Consider the following 18535-nt stretch of genomic DNA (forward strand, 5'->3'; position numbering starts at 1 on the left):
TGCCTGTAAATCTACCCAGGGTTACATTAGTCTTTAGATGAGAATCACTTTCAACTCCTCAATCAATGGTCCAAAAACCAGAGAGCCTCGTTTTTACTTCTCTTACCTTTCACAAATCAGGATTCTCCTGCTTCAGTCGGCTCATTTCTCTCGTCCAAAAAGTCAGAAGATGTGAAATCCCTCGTCGTGGTTCTCCTCAAACGTTAATAACTAACTCAGAGTGTTAAAGTCCAAAGTCCAAGTTTCTCTGCAGAGAAGTCAAACACTCTGTGTCCTGTGTGGAGAGTGGACTGACTGACTGACGCACTGAAGCAGTTATGACAGCAGAGGGAGGGAGCGATTATGAATGCAAATCCCCAATAAATGCCTGGTAGGTACCTGGAAAGGTCGTCCATATGAATCCATATGAATAAAAAACACAGCCTTGTGTAGCTTGATTAGGAGATAAGGAGACAGGAATGAAAAATGCATAACTTATTCAAGCAAACCAAAATAACCTGTGAGCCCACAGGATTCATTGTGTCGTTGAGGAAACGCAGATATAAGTCAGAGGGAATTTGGGCCCTAACGTCGTCCCGCAGGCTCCGCCTCCTGGCACCGTTAGTTGTCAGATTGAGATCCTGTCATTGCTCCAATGCTCCTGTAGAAAATAGAATGTTGTGGAATGTTCAAACTAAAGCCATTTCTCACACATTTTACTTTTAAACACAGAACAGATACTCATAACTTTTGATCTGAGAGAGCTATCTCAGTCATTCAAAAAATAAATGTTAGATTTCCAAATAAATAAAAACAGTCACCATCAGATAATGTGTGTGACTGAGGCTGTGCCCCCTCCTTCCCCCCCATCACCATCTCATCAATTGAGACAAGTCAGCTTCAGACTATAAAATATATGTCTGTTTCTCTGGAGGCATTTATTTGATTCTGACTCTGGGAAAGTGGGAAAAACAGTAAAATGTCCCAGTATTACTGCATCTCTGAAACATCTCTTTAACCAAATCACACACATGATGTGATCTCCTTTCAATGACTGATGTAATAACTAATGTAATGTATGTTTTCACTTCCATTCACTGAGCCTCCCCTGAAACTAATTGGAGTCCCCCTGGGGAGGCCCACCTCCCACTTTGAAAGCCTTTGGTCTATGCTGTAACTCTCATATCACCTATCTTTTTGGTTATGTACAGTCCAGTTTAATCACAAATGAGACACTTGACCATCACAGTTTCTCTCCATCCAAACTATATCAACACCTTTGCATTAATGCCTATTTACATTGTTGGTTACATTCTAGCAATCTGATGTCAAGAGTTATGGCTGAGAACTCAAAATAATTCTGCATAAATCACACTTTGCTGTCATTGAACTTTTATTTCTTACATGTTTGGTTGGACAGTTAGAGATGAACAGGACAATTATTAGAAAACAAAATGCAAGACACAGCAATACATTTCTTCAGAGAGTTTGATCCAAGCTGGAACAAAACATTTAACTCCATAAATCCTGCCCACTGTCAACAAAATCACTTTTCTTTAAACAATTTTAAGCTTCTAAAAGATTTATTCCAAGAAATGTCAAATAATCACAGTTTAAAAAAAAACATGTCGGTATCGTTCAGTCCTATAGAGCTGAACAGGCACGTGACCTACTGAATCATGTGACCTACTGAATCATGTGACCTACTGAATCATGTGACCTACTGAATCATGTGACCTACTGAATCATATGACCTACTGAATCATATGACCTACTGAATCATGTGACCTACTGAATCATATGACCTACTGAATCATGTGACCTACTGAATCATGTGACCTACTGAATCATATGACCTACTGAATCATATGACCTACTGAATCATATGACCTACTGAATCATGTGACCTACTGAATCATGTGACCTACTGAATCATGTGACCTACTGAATCATATGACCTACTGAATCATGTGACCTACTGAATCATGTGACCTACTGAATCATATGACCTACTGAATCATATGACCTACTGAATCATATGACCTACTGAATCATGTGACCTACTGAATCACGTGACCTACTGAATCATATGACCTACTGAATCATGTGACCTACTGAATCATATGACCTACTGAATCATGTGACCTACTGAATCACATGACCTACTGAATCATATGACCTACTGAACTGTGAGTGACCATAAAACATTCGGTTTGAGCAAAAACAAAGAAATAACAACAACGGGGCACGGGGGGGTTTGCTGGGGTGTCAGAAACGTCACTAAACGTCACGTGAGTGTTGAGAAGTTGGAAACCCTCATTAGTGTTTTGCTTGCACCTGCGTTTACCCTTCCTTTTCCACAGAAAATGGCCCCCGTGAAAAGGGTCAATTGGACAGAGAGAAGCTGGTTCCCGCTGCAGACAGTGGAGGCGCTCTTCAGCAGGTTAGATGCAGCGATGCTTCTTCACTGTATTTGAGTGTCTGAACATTTTCTTACAGCTGACACAGTAGAAGGGTTTAGCTCCAGTGTGAATGCGTTGGTGTATTTTTAGGTGATCTAACCGACTGAACCTGGTCCCACATTGGTCACAGCTGTAGGGTTTAACTCCAGTGTGGATGTGTTTATGTGTTGTTAGGCTAAATAAATGACTGAACCTGCTCCCACATTGGTCACAGCTGTAGGGTTTAGCTCCAGTGTGAATGCGTTGGTGTGTTTGTAGGTTACCTAACTGACTGAAGCTGCTCCCACATTGGTCACAGCTGTAGCGTTTAACTCCAGTGTGAATGCGTTGGTGTCTTTTTAGGGTACCTAACTCACTGAAGCTGCTCCCACATTGGTCACAGCTGTAGGGTTTAACTCCAGTGTGAATGCGTTGGTGTGTTTTTAGGCTACCTAACTGACTGAAGCTGCTCCCACATTGGTCACAGCTGTAGGGTTTAGCTCCAGTGTGAATGCGTTGGTGTGTTTGTAGGTTACCTAACTGACTGAACCTGCTCCCACATTGGTCACAGCTGTAGGGTTTAACTCCAGTGTGAATACGTTGGTGTGTTTTTAGGTGACCTAACTGACTGAAACAGGTCCCACACTCCTGACAGGAGTAAGGCTTCTCTCCTGAGTGAACTCTCTGATGTTGCTTTAACAGGTGAAGTCTTGTGAATGTTTTGTCACACTGATCACAGCGGTGACGTCTGGGTCCACTGGTGTCCCTCTGTTTGCATAAAGAGATATAAAGAAAGAATCAGGACAGAGAGACTGTGTGTGTGTGTGTGTGTGTGTGTGTGTGTGTTTTTGCAACATCAGAGATATATTTTTTCTCACCACTTCTGTAGAATTCATCTTGACAACGTTCCTCTCCTCCTCTGCCAGGTGTCTCTCCTCCCGCCAAACAACTGTGACATCATCAAACAGAGACAGACGGTAAGACAGGGGGCCTGTACTATGAATGGAGATAAAGAGATCCAGGATCTGTTGCCTTGATCTGGACTGGACTGACTTAACCAGACAATGGAGCTAAATGATACCATGAAGGAGGTTATCAGCTGCTTCTGTTAATTTAGCTTTTCAACTAGCCAATCACAATGCAATATGGACAGCTCCAGATTTTACAGCACCATACACACCTGTTTCCTCATTCATTCACTTCATTCAAAGCAGCTTTACTGTCACACTCAAAATGCAGGTTGGATATTAGTTTGGTACTGAAGGACTGTCTAAAGTTACTGCTTTTATTCACATCAGTCATTTGTTTGAAGAGCGGTTTCTGCCTCCACATGAGCCTACAGCTTCAATTTAGTGATGGAATGAAGGCTCTTTGAAGGGGATCTTATGGCTCCGTTCCTTTCTGAGAGCCGTTCAAAATAGCGGCTCATCGTTTGTTTGTTTTTTAAGGGGGTGGGGCTAACTGTTTATCTACAAAATCACTTGGATAATGATATGGTAATATTTGGATCAGATGTGATCTTAGACCAGACCTGGGCAAAAGGCGGCCCGCGGGCCACATGCGGCCCGCGAGCGCCCCCTGTGTGGCCCGCGCTGGAATTGCAAAAAAAAAAAAAAAAATTTTTTTTTTTTTTTTTTACAGTGCACCTGAATGCAACATGCAAGGTACCCGCTGAATAAGTGTCCAAATGTTCATGTTATTCTGGGCAATACTCCACTTCTGTTATAACATTTCAGTGTGGTATGGAATATCTTTCAGTAATCTTTATGACTAAAAGGCTAAAAGTAATCTAATGTGTAAGAAATGACTGTTCTACATTGAAGTAAAAATGGAAATAATTAACTTGTTGGTTTTGGATTTATTTAGCTTCAAGAGTGCATTTTTGTTCGTGTGACCCTCAACACAGGCTTTGAGAATCCCGGGCCACTTACTGATACTTATGCTTAAATTAACACTCATATTCTGGTTTATTTAAAGAAAAACATTTTGGCTAGTGGAAATTCTAATTGGCTGGTAACTTTAAAATATAGCAGCCATATTGGCAGGTGGTCAAAAAAGTTAATGACATAGGAGTGAGTGAGAAAAGGATCAAATATTGGTGTTTAAGACTGAATAATGACATCACAACTGTTAATTTAAAATGAGGTATTCCTCTAAACCTGACTTCAAATGCCCCCAAAAAATTTGCGCCGGCGCCATTCGGCCCCCAATGCTCAGCAAAATCTGGCCCTCTGGTAGCGAGGACATTTTTTTGTAGCCCTCTCTATCATCAAAGTTGCTGGGGTACGGCATGACAATATTTGTTCGGCCCCCGGCAACAATCTGGGTTTCTCATGTGGCCCCCTATGAAAAATAATTGCCCACCCCTGTCTTAGACCCTTAATTCTGCATCTGTGGACTTCAGCAGCACTAAATGACTCGTATTTCCAGACTTAAAGGGATAGTTCGGTTTGTTTGAAGTGGGGTCCTATCAGCTAGTTCGATACACTAACTTAATTAGGTACAGTGTTCTGGAGGCTGGGCGCATTGTGGAACAAGACCCGGCACTCAGAGCAGCAGCCAAACCAGCCTTTTCTCTGTAAGTACGTGGGGTCAACAATAGGGGTGTTGGAAAAAATCGATTCACCTAAGTATCGCGATTTTTAATGTCACAATTTTTTTAATCGATCTTTTATTCCAGAATCGATAATCGCAAAAAAAAAAAAATTGGGTGCCCGCAGTCAGGCCACTCACTGAACAGCAGGCCAGGCGCCGCCTACTGGTTTACTAGTGGTTTTATTACTTTATTAGTTAGTCTGAAGTAATAATTACACTTCAGGGTTAAAGTGGGTGCATCTCATTGTAAAATTGGACTTCAAACGGCCCAAATCTGGCTTCAAACGGCCCAAATTGGGCTTCAAACGGCCCAAATTTCACGCGCGTGGCCCATATCGGCCTGGCCTGCTTGGTATCTAATGCCCGGCCTGAATTATGATCCCAATCCGCCCCTGTTTTTAACTATATCGCCCAGCCCTACTCATTATATAATATACAGTCTCTAGTGTATGATTCAACTTTTCCCATGTTCTAATCTAGTGTAAAAAAGCAAACAAACTGAAAAAAGAAAAGAAAAAATAAACAAAAATCGCAATCAATCGTAATATCGAATCGCAATAATTGTAGAATCGCAATACTTAAGAATCGCAATATAAATCGAATCGGCACCCAAGAATCGTGATAGTATCGAATCGGGAGATAAGTGAATCGCCACAGCCCTAGTCAACAATTAAAACGTAACTTAGCCACCTAAAACAACGCCCACCTAAACAAATGGATATCTGTGTACATGCACGCTCTATTTTGACAATTTTTAGCGCTTTACTTTTCCGCAAAACAGCAGTTTCATTCGGCACTGCTTTTTCTTCCAACCGTACAACTACCGTATTCCTCCGCTAAAAGCCTGCACAAAGCCGCAGCACTGGATTACTCCACAGATCAGCTGTTATTTGGGGGTATTTTATTTCTCCCGGTTTGTTAGTGAAGACACAACAAATAGAATACACGAACGAAAATATGAGTGATTTTCATAGCGAGGATGATATGCCATTCACCTTGGTGATGTAACCTTCTACTAGGAGAGGAGGCAATGTGCCTACTGTTTACCTTGTTCTCAGTAGTCTATAAGTTCTGGGACGAATTTGGCGGTAGTGGATGCCCTTATAATTGCTAAAGACACTTAAGACCTTCACCCCACAATGAGACACAGGACACCAATTTAGTTATAGTAATAATAGAGAAAAATAAATTGCATTCATCGACTGTGATTCATTCAAAAATAAACACTGTTATTGTTCGTTCAAGACAATGGACTTGGTTCAGTCTCTGAATCAGATTAGTTCACAATCGGTACGGTTGGATCCAAATAAACAAGTATAAAAATAAAAGAAAATAAGAAACCCTGACATCTCAGTAAAAGAAAATAGTTCAATGCTCCAGGTAGGTCCTACCCCTCCCGTTGGAACGGTAGCTTACTATGAATCCACTGGTGATGTTCACAACTGTGAGGACAGCAAGGACAGCGAGGACAGCGATCTTGGTCCAGATGAATGGAACGGCGGAGCCCTCTAACAGAATGCTTCCAGGAGAGAATCCACAGAAAAAAATGGTTACAATTCCCAACTGGTTTTGCATTTCTCTTCTTTGAACAAATCTTCATTACACATTAACTCATATTCACAAGCTGTTATCTAAACATGCTTCAAACACAATGCTCTACAGTAGCAACAAAAGTTTGGTCAACTGGTACACACAATGCACAACGTAACGTAGCTTTACTTAGTGAGCAGCTATGAACAAGCCCACAGTGTTGTTTACACTACTTAGGGTTGCCAACAGTCCCGTATTAGCCGGGACATCCCGTATTTGGGTCAAAAGAGACGTGTCCCATACGGGACGCCACTTGTCCCGGGTTTAAGGGAAGAGGCATATATATTGTGACCTGTCTGTCTGCTTGCCTGTGTGTTTGTGTGCTGTATGAGATAACACGAAGGGCGCTAGGACCCCTCAGTTGATGACAGGGGGCAGCAGGGCCGGCTCTAGTCATATTGGAGCCCTAGGCGAGACTTTTGCCCCCCCCCCCCCAGCTACTCAGCTGCTGCACTTACGCTGTCTGTGACAAGCGGCCTGTCACATCCTGCGCCCAATTTCAGGCACTGATTGTGCAGAAAAGGAGGGGGCGCCTGGGCGCACACGAGCGATTTTAGTTTTTTGTTTGTTTGTTGTTTTGTGAGGGCTACAGAGCGCCCTAGCCGAACTGGCGCCCCAGGCAGGAAACTGTTTCGCCTGTAGGGCGAGCCGGCCCTGGGGGGCAGGCACAGCTGCACAGAGCGTCGTGTGTGTGTGTGTGAGACTCTCAGGTGGGCGCGGCTATATTATCTGGCAGCGATCACTCATGTGGAAAAATGAGCGCACGACGTGAGCATGAAAGAAAACAGAAAATAAACACTGTAAAGGGAGGGGGGGGGGGGCGGTTAGACGGTGAGAAGCACCGCTTCTTCTTCTTCTCTGATCTGAAGCAACCCGGAACAACGACTTCCGGTGTTCTGGATTAACTGGCTTTTCAAGTCGACTCGCGATGCGTCAGTGGTTACGGTGGCAACACGGGGCTCTCGGCAGATGTTTCCAGCAGGGAGAGAAAGGTTTGGCTGCCCTCGCGAATGCCTGATCATAAATGTGCCCATTGCAACTGTCCTTTCAATAAAGATTTGTCCGATTGCGATGTTGTTGTGTGAGTTCTTTAATGCAGCGGAGCTCGTGACAGTCATCAGCCGCATTTAGAAAGTTTCCGAAAAAAAGGAAGAAAGTAAAACGCACAGGGGATTTGATCTCACACACACAAATAGAAAACGAGACACTGCGTGATGCACGCGCTGCCTGTGATAATCCGTCTCTGCCACAAGGGATGAGTGATGATGCTCCTTCCAAATAGTTACAAGTGAACTTCATCTGATGACGCTACATACTGTTTCCTGGTTTTTTGCTTGGGTTAACTTGCGACGCGATGTTAAGGCACTTACTACTATCATTAGAGATTTGTTTCAGAGGACAGTCAGTAGCCTAGACTCCTTCCAAATAGTCACAAGTGAACTGATGACACTACATATAGTGTTTCATGGTTTTTTGCTTGGGTTAACTTGCGACGTTAAGCTTGGGCACTAGGCTACTATCATTACAGATTAGTTTCAGAGGACAGTAGCTTTGACTCCTTCCAAATAGTCACAAGTGAACATCTGATGACACTACATAGTGTTTCCTGGTTTATTGCTTGGGTTAACTTGCTAAATTAAACTTGTTAAGGCACATAGGCTACTATCATTAGAGATAGGAGAGAGGACAGTAGCCTAGACTAGATATTGTTATACACCCCAAAACAAAGAGGTTGATGGCTCGATCCCCAGCTTCTCCAGTCCACGTCCATGGTTTGATTCCCAGCATCTCCAGTTGAAGTGTCCTTGGGCAAAATACTGAATCTCAAATTGCTCCAGATGGTTGCGGCAGCACCCTGCATGGTAGATAGCAGCCATTGATGTATGAATGTGTTAATGCTGACATCTTATTTATTTATTTATTCGATGCATTCTCCTGACACATTGTCAGCACCATGATGTTAAACTATTTCAAAACAAAGACATTTGAGTACCAATATTTATTTAAATAAAAAATATTAAATAATTGTTTTGTTTTGAGTTTTTTCTGGGTGCTGTGGGTGAACTGTTATGTAGCCTACTACACTGACTGTAAAATATTGTATCTGTGATATGGAATCCTGTCCGTATTAATTTTATATAGGCTAGTATCCTAATAATTAGGAAGTATTTACTATTCTCTGAAACATCTCCAAGTGCAAGCAGCTGCAAGTTATCTGGTGGACCTGAAATTTGAGTCACATTGCTTATCCCTTGTGGTGCAGATTGATTAAAAAAGGTATTGTGTCTTTGTAGCATTTTGCAGTTGATGACTGTCATGAGCTCAGCTGCCTATAAGAACAGAATTAACTAAGTGCAGTAGTCTGACTATGGCTACTGTTCTGTGAAACACATTTCTAATGATAGTAGCCTAGTGCCTTAACAACCTTAACTTTGCAAGTTAATCCAAGCAATAAACCAGGAAACACTGTATGTAGGCTATAGTGTCGATCAGCTGTTCATTTCTCACTATTTGATATTGGAGGAACATCACTTGTTGATGACCGTCCTGAGCTCCGCAGTGTGTCTTCTTTTCTATTTGTGTGTGAGATCAGGCATTTTATTTATATTTTATTTTTATTGTGCGTTTTATTTTCTTCCTTTTTTTCTGAAACTTTCTAAATGCGGCTGATGACTGTCACGAGCTCCGCTGCATTAAAGAACTTGCACGTCAACATCACAATCAAATGAATATTTATTAAAATGACAGTTACAATGGGCACATACATTTATGATCAGGCATTCGCGAGGGCAGCCAAACCTTTTTCTGAGAGCTGCTGCCGCCCAGCTCCGCCCCCGCGTTGCCACAGTATCCACTGACGCATCGCGAGTTAACTTGAAAGCCAGTCAATCCAGAACACCGGGTTGCTCGAGGTGCTCCAGATAAATGCTTTTCGGTTTTTGAGAGACAGAAAAGTGGATTTTATGCAACAATTCGGATGCAACAACTAGGTGTCATTAAAAGAAGAGGATGTTTTACATCGGATAGCGTCTTCACTTCACGTGAAGACTCAGGTAGGAGCCGGCATTTAGACCTAGACGGGAAAATGTCACAGTGTAAAATGGAAAAATGCGTGACGTTCGCCGGGCACTAATGCGCTCCTATGAGCCAGAAAAGCCCGGCTAGCGGGGTAAGCAGGAAATCAACTCATGTCGACTCACCAGGACGATCAGCAAACCAAAATAAAACAGTCAGTCGAAATCTTATGGTTTCCCACGTTGATCCCATCAACTTTCCTCAAGTTATCTTGTCAAAACTGTTCAGTTATATCTTGCTTCAATTCTTATTCATCTCTTTTATTTGCCTTTCTTACTAGACGGAGCCCACTCTGCTGTGTTGGCAGTGTGTGGCCAGTGCGGAAGAGAAAGAACCTCCGTGTGGTGATTATTCTAGGGAGTGTCTCCCAATTACCAACAAAGAAAAAAACGTTTAGGGAGCGTCTGCAATTATGCCTGTAAATCTACCCAGGGTTACATTAGTCTTTAGATGAGAATCAGTTTCAACTCCTCAATCAATGGTCCAAAAACCACAGAGCCTCGTTTTTACTTCTCTTACCTTTCACAAATCAGGATTCTCCTGCTTCAGTCGGCTCATTTCTCTCGTCCAAAAAGTCAGAAGATGTGAAATCCCTCGTCGTGTCTGGAGGTTCTCCTCAAACGTTAATAACTAACTCAGATAGTCCAGGCAAAGTAACTCATTTTGGAACCAAAAAACAAACTAATTGTAAAAGAATTTTTTGCAGCTTAGATCATTTCTATGAGGTGTCCAGAACAACATACTAAAAGTCCTAAGAAATCCTAGTTGAGGAAATATGTTTAATTCTCATCAATCCAAGATGTGTGCCAGTAGGGCCAGACTACAATACACCCCAATGGGGCTATTTTTTTCCTTTACTCCTATCAAAATAAAACTTTATACAATGAAAGTATCCATGAAAAGTAACATTTTTTGTATTACAAGTTTCTTTGAAAATGAATTTGAATATGCAAATTAAATGAGCTATACACTAATCGAATATAGGCTATACCCAAAATATACCCGCATAGGAGTAAACGAAAAAATGAAGCCTATCACAATCAAACCTCACACAGTGAAAGTATACATGAAAAGGAACTTTTTTGTTTTACAAGTTTCTTGGAAAAATCTATTTTAAATATGCAAATGAGCTCAACACTAGGCCTAATTGACTTGTCCAATAAGCCAAAAAGTCACAAGTAAAACAGGGGCCAAATAACTAACACATTCATGTCTATTCAGTAAGTTAACCTATGCATAAACAAGATACATTTGAAGTCACTTGCCACACTTACCTGGGTCACTTGCCACAAAAAGACTTATATTGACCTTAAGAATTGATTGCACAATCTTGCCTCCAGTTGCTTTCTAAATTATTATTTTTTATTTTCGAACAAGCCTAACCCAATGACATGACAGAAAGTCAGAATAGCCATCTTAGTCATTAGTAATGTGGTGAGATTACATTTTGGGCTGGTAGATTTACAAATAATTGGTATTGTTGGTAAGATTACGAGATAACAGGCAGAAGTCATTCTTTTTTTTTCTTTTCTTTTTCCCCCCGATTTTTTTATCCCATTTTATTCCCCATTAGTGCTCACTTGATTTCTCAATCCTGGTTGCTACTCCATCCTCTGCCGATCTGGGGAGAGCCGAGACTGGCTCCATGCTTCCTCCGAGACATGGGCAGTTAGCCAGCCGCTTCTTTTCACCTGACAGAGGAAGCTTCACCGGTAGGACATAGCACGTGGGAGGTTCACGCTATTCCAACCAGTTCCCCTCCCTCTGAACAGGCGCCCTTAACGACCAGAGGAGGAACCACATTAGCAACCAGGATATTGCATGTTTTTGTGAAGGGGCTTCCTATATGAAGGAAACCCCCGGGAGGCACGGAGAGAACATGCAAACTCCACACAGAAAGGCCCTTTTGCCGACCCCACCCGGGCGGTGGGCACTCGAGGACATGCGGACGGGCACGCATTCCTTCAGCGTTCACCTCGTCCCCAGGTGGGAATCGAACCCACGACCTTCGAGCTGTGAGGCGATAGTGCTTACCACTGCACCACCGTACCTCCCTAATGGCAGAAGTCATTCTTACCAACTAAACGATTCACTCTCACACAGAAGACAGATGAAAAACCAGATAGACACACTTTCCAGACATTCCAGCTCTTTAAATAATTTTGCCAGACACCAAAACTGCTTCTCTTTTTGTAGTAAGCAAGTATTTCAGACCAGGCGGGCCACACATCAGACTTCCACCGTTTGTAAAGTAGCTTTGCAGTGTTATGAGAAGCTAGCAACAGCAATATCTAGGCTAGAAACCCAATCGGAACATTTTAAGTTACCAACTCCTTTCTAACTAGACATTTTACTGTAGACACATTTTGCTTAAGGTCAAAACTACTTTTCATCTTGAAGTAGCATCGCATTGCCTTTTTGTGGCAAGTGACCCAGGTAAGTGTGGCAAGTGACTTCAAATTTATCTTGTTTATGCATAGGTTAACTTACTGAATAGACATGAATGTGTTAGTTATTTGGCCCCTGTTTTACTTGTGACTTTATGGCTTATTGGACAAGTCAATTAGGCCTAGTGTTGAGCTCATTTGCATATTTAAAATAGATTTTTCCAAGAAACTTGTAAAACAAAAAAGTTCCTTTTCATGTATAATTTCACTGTGTGAGGTTTGATTGTGATAGGCTTCATTTTTTCCTTTACTCCTATGCGGGTATATTTTCGGTATATATTCGATTAGTGTATAGCTCATTTGCATATTCAAATTCATTTTCAAAAAACTTGTAATACAAAAAATGTTACTTTTCATGGATACTTTCATTGTATAAAGTTTTATTTTGATAGGAGTAAAGGAAAAAAATAGCCCCATTGGGGTGTATTGTTGTCTGGCCTTACTGGCACACATCTTGGATTGATGAGAATTAAACATATTTCCTCAAGTAGGATTTCTTAGGACTTTTAGTATGTTGTTCTGGACACCTCATAGAAATGATCTAAGCTGAAAAAAATTCTTTTACAATTAGTTTGTCGTAAAACGCTACTTTGCCTGGACTAAGAGTGTTAAAGTCCAAAGTCCAAGTTTCTCTGCAGAGAAGTCAAACACTCTGTGTCCTGTGTGGAGAGTGGACTGACTGACTGACGTGTGTGTGTGTGTGTGTGTGTGTGTGTGTGTGTGTGTGTGTGTGTGTGTGTGTGTGCGTGCGTGCGTGCGTGCGTGCGTGCGTGCGTGTGTGTGTGTGTGTGCGTGCGTGCGTGTGTGTGTGTGTCTGTGTGGAGTTTGGGAGCTCACGATCTCTACAGCTCAAGCTATCTTGCTAGGTCAGCACTAACCCTGCATCGCCAGGCTCTCTCTCTCTCTCCCACAACACGTCAAGGGGAGAGCGGTGACCACGTGGCCATTTAGGAGACCTGGCAGAGTACCATTTCTTCTTATTGGCAGAGCCTGCAGGGGGCTGTCTCTATCTAATAGGTAGTCTCTGAGCAAGCTTCATAAACCACACGCAGCACTGTCACACAGCACCCTGTCCAGCAAGCACAGGAAAGGCTACGCAGCTCCTGCTGTTGCTATGCGACTGTTGAAGGCCTGCTTGATGTGTGCATTGCTCTTGTGTTGTGTTGTGCTGTAGTGGAGATGTTTCAGAAGCCTCAGCGGCTGTTAGAGCCAGCACTAAAAACACACTCACTTCTCTGTGCTGTCAACACACTGTGCTTTTCCCATTACAAACAAGCAAATAGTAAAACATGTTGTCCCCGCCTGTTACTTCCAACCTTGGGTCAGTCCCATTCGTTGTCAATGCCGCCCCCTAGCGGCACAAAGTCAACGGCGTCAGCGGAGGACCAAAATGCGTGACTCATTAGCCAATGAACAGCCAGGAATGGGTCTCGCGCTACTTTTGAATGCTAAAATAAAGCTGAAAATGTACAATTTGATTTAAAAATAATAATAATAAAATATAGCCGCAAGCGGCGATGCGGGGTCCAAGCTTCCGGTGACTTGGGGGGTGTATGTCAGATAATATAGACACTGAATTGCACATTTAATCAGAGTTGGTATGTGCACAAGTGCACAAAGTTTGGTTGAGATTTGGTGACCTGACCGGGTTCAAGCAGTAGTAGCAGTAGTAATAGTAGTGTGTGTGTGTGTGTGTGTGGCAATGTGCACTGGAGCTAGCGGCTGAATTACACCAACTAAGGTACAACCTTGCTACAGTGAACATTTAAGCTAGAATCAGGGTGTAAATGACATTTTCAAGTCAACTTGGCATCTCAGGGCTTGTGGAGAGTTTGATTACACCAGGTGAGCAGTATGGAAGCATTCTATGTATTTGTTTTTTCTCATGGTCAACTTCACTCAGCAGACAGCTCTGTTGTGGTTAGAGTACAGTTCTATCTCTGTGTGTGATGCGTCCAGAGTGCTTTACCCAGTACACCGACTGCATGCAAGTACCGCATAGTACCCCACTTCAAATAAACCAAACTATACCTTTCACAAATCAACTCAATAAGTGTCAAACTAAATGAATGCCTGCTAAACTGTTTTCGGATGTGCGAGATGTGCAAAATAAATAAGCATTGTTTCCGTTTTCGGTGGAGTGTCCCTTTAAGGCCAAAACTAACATCTCAGTTGGCTTTAATTAAAACACAAGATAGGAATACATTTCAAATCACAACACATTGCCGTCACTTCAAATTACCTTCATACCTCCCTTTACATAACATTGAAAATATATTTCAGATTGTGTAAACCTCCCTTTAAACTCACAGATTTGGCTTTTGGAGGTTTCATTCAGCAGGTTTCAAAGATAAGTTGAATTGGATGTTAAAAAACGTTCCCTCTATACTGCCAACTGTCTTGCACCATCTCCATTCATCAGTGATTCAGTGCACCTGGTACAGAGCCTGACCACAGCCCAACTCTGATTGGCTCAGTCACACTGCAGGATTACAAGCCCGCCAACTTCTGTTTCATGTAAAATACATTGGTGATACATTTTGCAGTGTAAACATTGGTGAACTGGGTTTACAATTATCAAATTATGTGTTCTTAAGTTAAAGCAACTCTGTTCAACATGTGGTAAAATATCAGCCAGGATGAGCGGTTAATGCGTGTCACACCTATGAACAGGTGAGGGCAATGTGACCCCTCAGCACTGGACCCAGATAAAACCACAAGGAAAGATGGCAGGCACACAGCAGGACAAGGTGCAGGGTGATTTTATTTTCCCAACATCAAAAGTGACAGTGAGGCAATCAGCATGTTGTCTGTGGATAAGAACACAAACAGAATTATTTACCCAAATACACAATGTTAACAAGCAATCCAAATGACATCAAATTAGCAATAAACAAACAATGTAACAATCAATTAAAGCAACAATAAACAATATATTTCAACCATGCTAAAGAAAAAAACATATGCAATTCACCTTTAAGGTCAGCATGAGTTGGACTGGCTCACAGCACCTCTGTAGCAGCAGACTGGGGTTTGGGGCAAGTTTTGCACTTCTTTTATAGCCATAGCTCCACCCATCTCCCCACCCACGTGGCACAATCCACAAGTGAGTGAGTGAAGCACTCTGGGAGATGAAGTACACCAGTGGTGGCCATTTTAGTGTGCGTGTGCGTGTGTGTGTGTGTGTGTGTGTGCGTGTGTGTGTGCGCGTGTGCGCGTGTGCGTGTGCGTGTGCGTGTGCAAACAGACAAAATAGTCATAGGAAGTAGTATGTTTAGCAATAAAAAACAATATAACAATCAAACAAACAATAAACAATATATTTTAACCATGGCTAAAGAGAAAAACATATGCAATTCACCTTTAAGATCAGGATGGCTTGGAATGGCAATTCAACAATGGCTAACAAAACTACAACTTACTTAATAATGCATCTGAAGGGAGGATAAACACCAGACTGAAACACCAACACAGCCTCTACTGCAGTAACGGACACACACTGAGTGTAGAGGCTGATTAGCGTCTTAAGTGCAGGTGTGTGGTGATCAGTCCAGAATTAGGTGCAGGTGTGGTGTATATGTGTGTGCGTGTGTGTACGTGTGTGTGTGTGCGCGTGTGCGTGTGTGTGTGTGTGTGTGTGTGTGTGTAGATCCGGTGACCTGACGGTTTCCAAGCAGTACTAGTAGTAGTAGTAGTAGCAGTAGTAGTAATAGTAGTAGTAGTAGTGTTGGTAGTAGTGGGAGTGGTAGCAATAGTAGCAGCAGAAGTACTAAGAATAGTAGTAGTAGTAGTAGCAGCAGCGGCAGTAGTAGTGGTGGTTGGCTGTTATAGCGCCACCATCTGGTGGATTGGTGTAATTTTTTTACTCTGAGTAGTGGGTGATGTCGTGAACCTGTGTGGAAAGTTTGGGTGATGGGGGGTGTATGGTTTCTGAGATCCACACACTTTTAGGGCAGGAAAAGAACAAAAGTAAATACACAAAAGTTTAAACATTTATCATTTCAAGACGGTTTCACGTATCCAAATTCTTTCTAAGATTTTTAATCAGGGAAGTCCAGAGATGACACACAAAAAGTTTGCGCTCATTCGGGCAGATGGCCTAGGACGAGTTCGTTTTTTTTTTTTTTGAGAAAGTCCAAGATGGCGGAAAATCTAGCAGACTTAAATGGGCGTGGTCTATATGGATAGATGCGTATTGATCCAGGGAATCCAGCAGATGTGGAATTTTGATTCTACGCCTCACGGTTCAGCAGTTATGGTCCAATACGTGAAATGGTCTGTTATAGCGCCACCATCTGGTCAATATGGCTAATTTTTTGTCTCTGAGTAGTGGGGCACATTTCCAACCTATGTGCAAAGTCTGGCTACTGTAGCCCTTACAGTTTTTGCCGTGCATACTGTTTTAGCGGAGAATAAGAAAAATAATAATAAACGGAACAGATACAATAGGGATCCACGCACTTCGTGCTTGGACCCCTAAAAATCAAAGTACAACACAAACTGTCCATTTTGCTGCAACTCCACAGTGCTGCTTAATCCAGGACCTTACTTCCTGGAACTCTTGAGAGTAAAAAAACTGGTCCATTGGAGTGAATGGAGATGTCGCGACTCTTCCATCTACACGGCTCTGCTGTGGACATGTAGCCATTGGAAAGTTTTTGCACTGCAAAACATCTCCATCTCAACAAGTTAGTCTATTATTGTGTAACACTCGTGGTTGCAACAGGGTTTGTAAGCTGTAATATGTATTATGTGGTCTGTCTCTTTAACAGCATCTATATTCCTACACATCATGCTCCAAATCGCCAATACTATCCCTGCAAAATAGCATAAGCAAGGCCGTGTCATATTTCTGATGGGGGTGACTCTGTGTTAGCCTTAGCCCTCTGGCTTTGCCCTGGCTGTCTTAAATGTCAATTAAGTCCACTGTCTCTCAACATCGCACACCTGTGACCAATTAATCATCATGAACACGAGCAAACAAACAGAATAACGTCGCATCCAGAAATGATGGGATTTGTAGTCTTTATCTCTCAGGCAGCAGTCAATAACACTGATTGAGCCTAGCTGCCTACACATCATCTCATATTTACAAACCAGCTCCATAAAAGAAGATATGAAATGGAGGGGGAACAAAATGGACACCAACTGGTGTCCGTAACAATTGAGTTCTAAAATGTTGTTAAAATAGGTGGAAGAAAACGGCCAGTAGGGTTAGAGAATTTCACGTTCCTTTCAGAATTTCATTGTCAGGTTTCCAATACAATGCAAATCAACTTGTTTCAAGAATTTCCTAGAATCAAGTGTCATTGTCTTAATAGCAGTGCAGTGATGTGCCTTCTTTTGACTTGTTTCAGCCTATTGACACTCAGAAGAGACGCTGTAATAGAAAAATTGCTGAAATGCCTTGCTGATCCATCAATAACGAGATGCCCGTTTCAAGTGTATTTAGGAGGATTTATTCCACGTTTACATCTGTGCACAGAGTCTCCCCGACACGTTGTCAGAAGGAGCCACGAGTTCCCTTCTTCACACTCTCATATAGTGATAGTAGGGTGCCCTCCCCACGCTGATCTCTGCTGTGAAATTCCACTAGCTCATACAACTTCTATCCAAGTCAGTACTTTTCCATGACGCCAGTAGCTCAATCTGATGTTCACAAGACACAATAACCTAGGTCTACTCACACAAGACAAGATACATGTTATCTCCCTATACAGGAATGTTCTGCAATGACGAAGAGCATAGTTCACAAAATACATCTTAGAAGAGCCATAGATCATAAGCAATCAATCAATAAGCACTCAGTCAATAATTTACTATCACAAAGCTGCATTGGAAACAAGTGAAGTATCTCACTCACCCCATTGGAAGAATTTGAAGATATGAAGGCTGAATCTAAGACTTTTTCTTTTCAGTGCATCACCTGTGCAGACATGATGGACTGGCTGTGTTTGAGGAGGCCACTGCTTATCGCTCATGTCATGACTCAAACAGGATGATGTCATGAGCGATCAGTTCAACTCAAACAAGATGATGTCATGAGTGATCAGTTCAACTCAAACAAGATGATGTCATGAGCGATCAGTTCAACTCAAACAAGATGATGTAATGACTCAAACAAGATGATGTCATGAGTGATCAGTTCAACTCAAACAAGATGATGTCATGAGTGATCAGTTCAACTCAAACAAGATGATGTCATGATGAGTGATCACATGTTCGCTTTTCCTTCACCTGCCAATCAAATGCCAACCTGGGATGACATCATTTGGGGCGTCCCTGAAATCCATCAGCCTGCACCGCTCTTAAGTGGAGCTACTTGACATCCACAGCCAGCTCTTTGATTTGCACTTGGGAACACAGCCACTCCGGCCGGGCCGGGCCCGCACCTTCAGGCCGCGCCCG

The 18535-nt window shown here is 42.4% G+C and overlaps 1 long non-coding RNA gene across 3 annotated transcripts; it reads right to left on the reverse strand.

Moving 5' to 3' along the window:
• Window positions 1-425: 425 nt before the first annotated feature.
• On the reverse strand, window positions 426-9989 carry LOC310800550. Of its 3 annotated transcripts, none has more exons than XR_014553880.1 (5): window positions 9806-9989; window positions 6432-6534; window positions 3299-3369; window positions 3046-3188; window positions 426-640 (listed from the first exon to the last, which is right to left on the reverse strand). It is a non-coding gene; the product is annotated as an uncharacterized lncRNA (long non-coding RNA). The 3 variants fall into 3 exon arrangements; XR_014553881.1 differs by having other exon boundaries at window positions 3041-3188; XR_014553882.1 differs by lacking the exon at window positions 426-640 and having other exon boundaries at window positions 2805-3188.
• Between the last annotated feature and the right edge of the window lie 8546 nt (window positions 9990-18535).

This window comes from Poromitra crassiceps, assembly GCF_964638095.1.
Source record: "Poromitra crassiceps genome assembly, chromosome: 30".
NCBI classification, from domain to species: Eukaryota; Metazoa; Chordata; class Actinopteri; order Beryciformes; family Melamphaidae; genus Poromitra; species Poromitra crassiceps.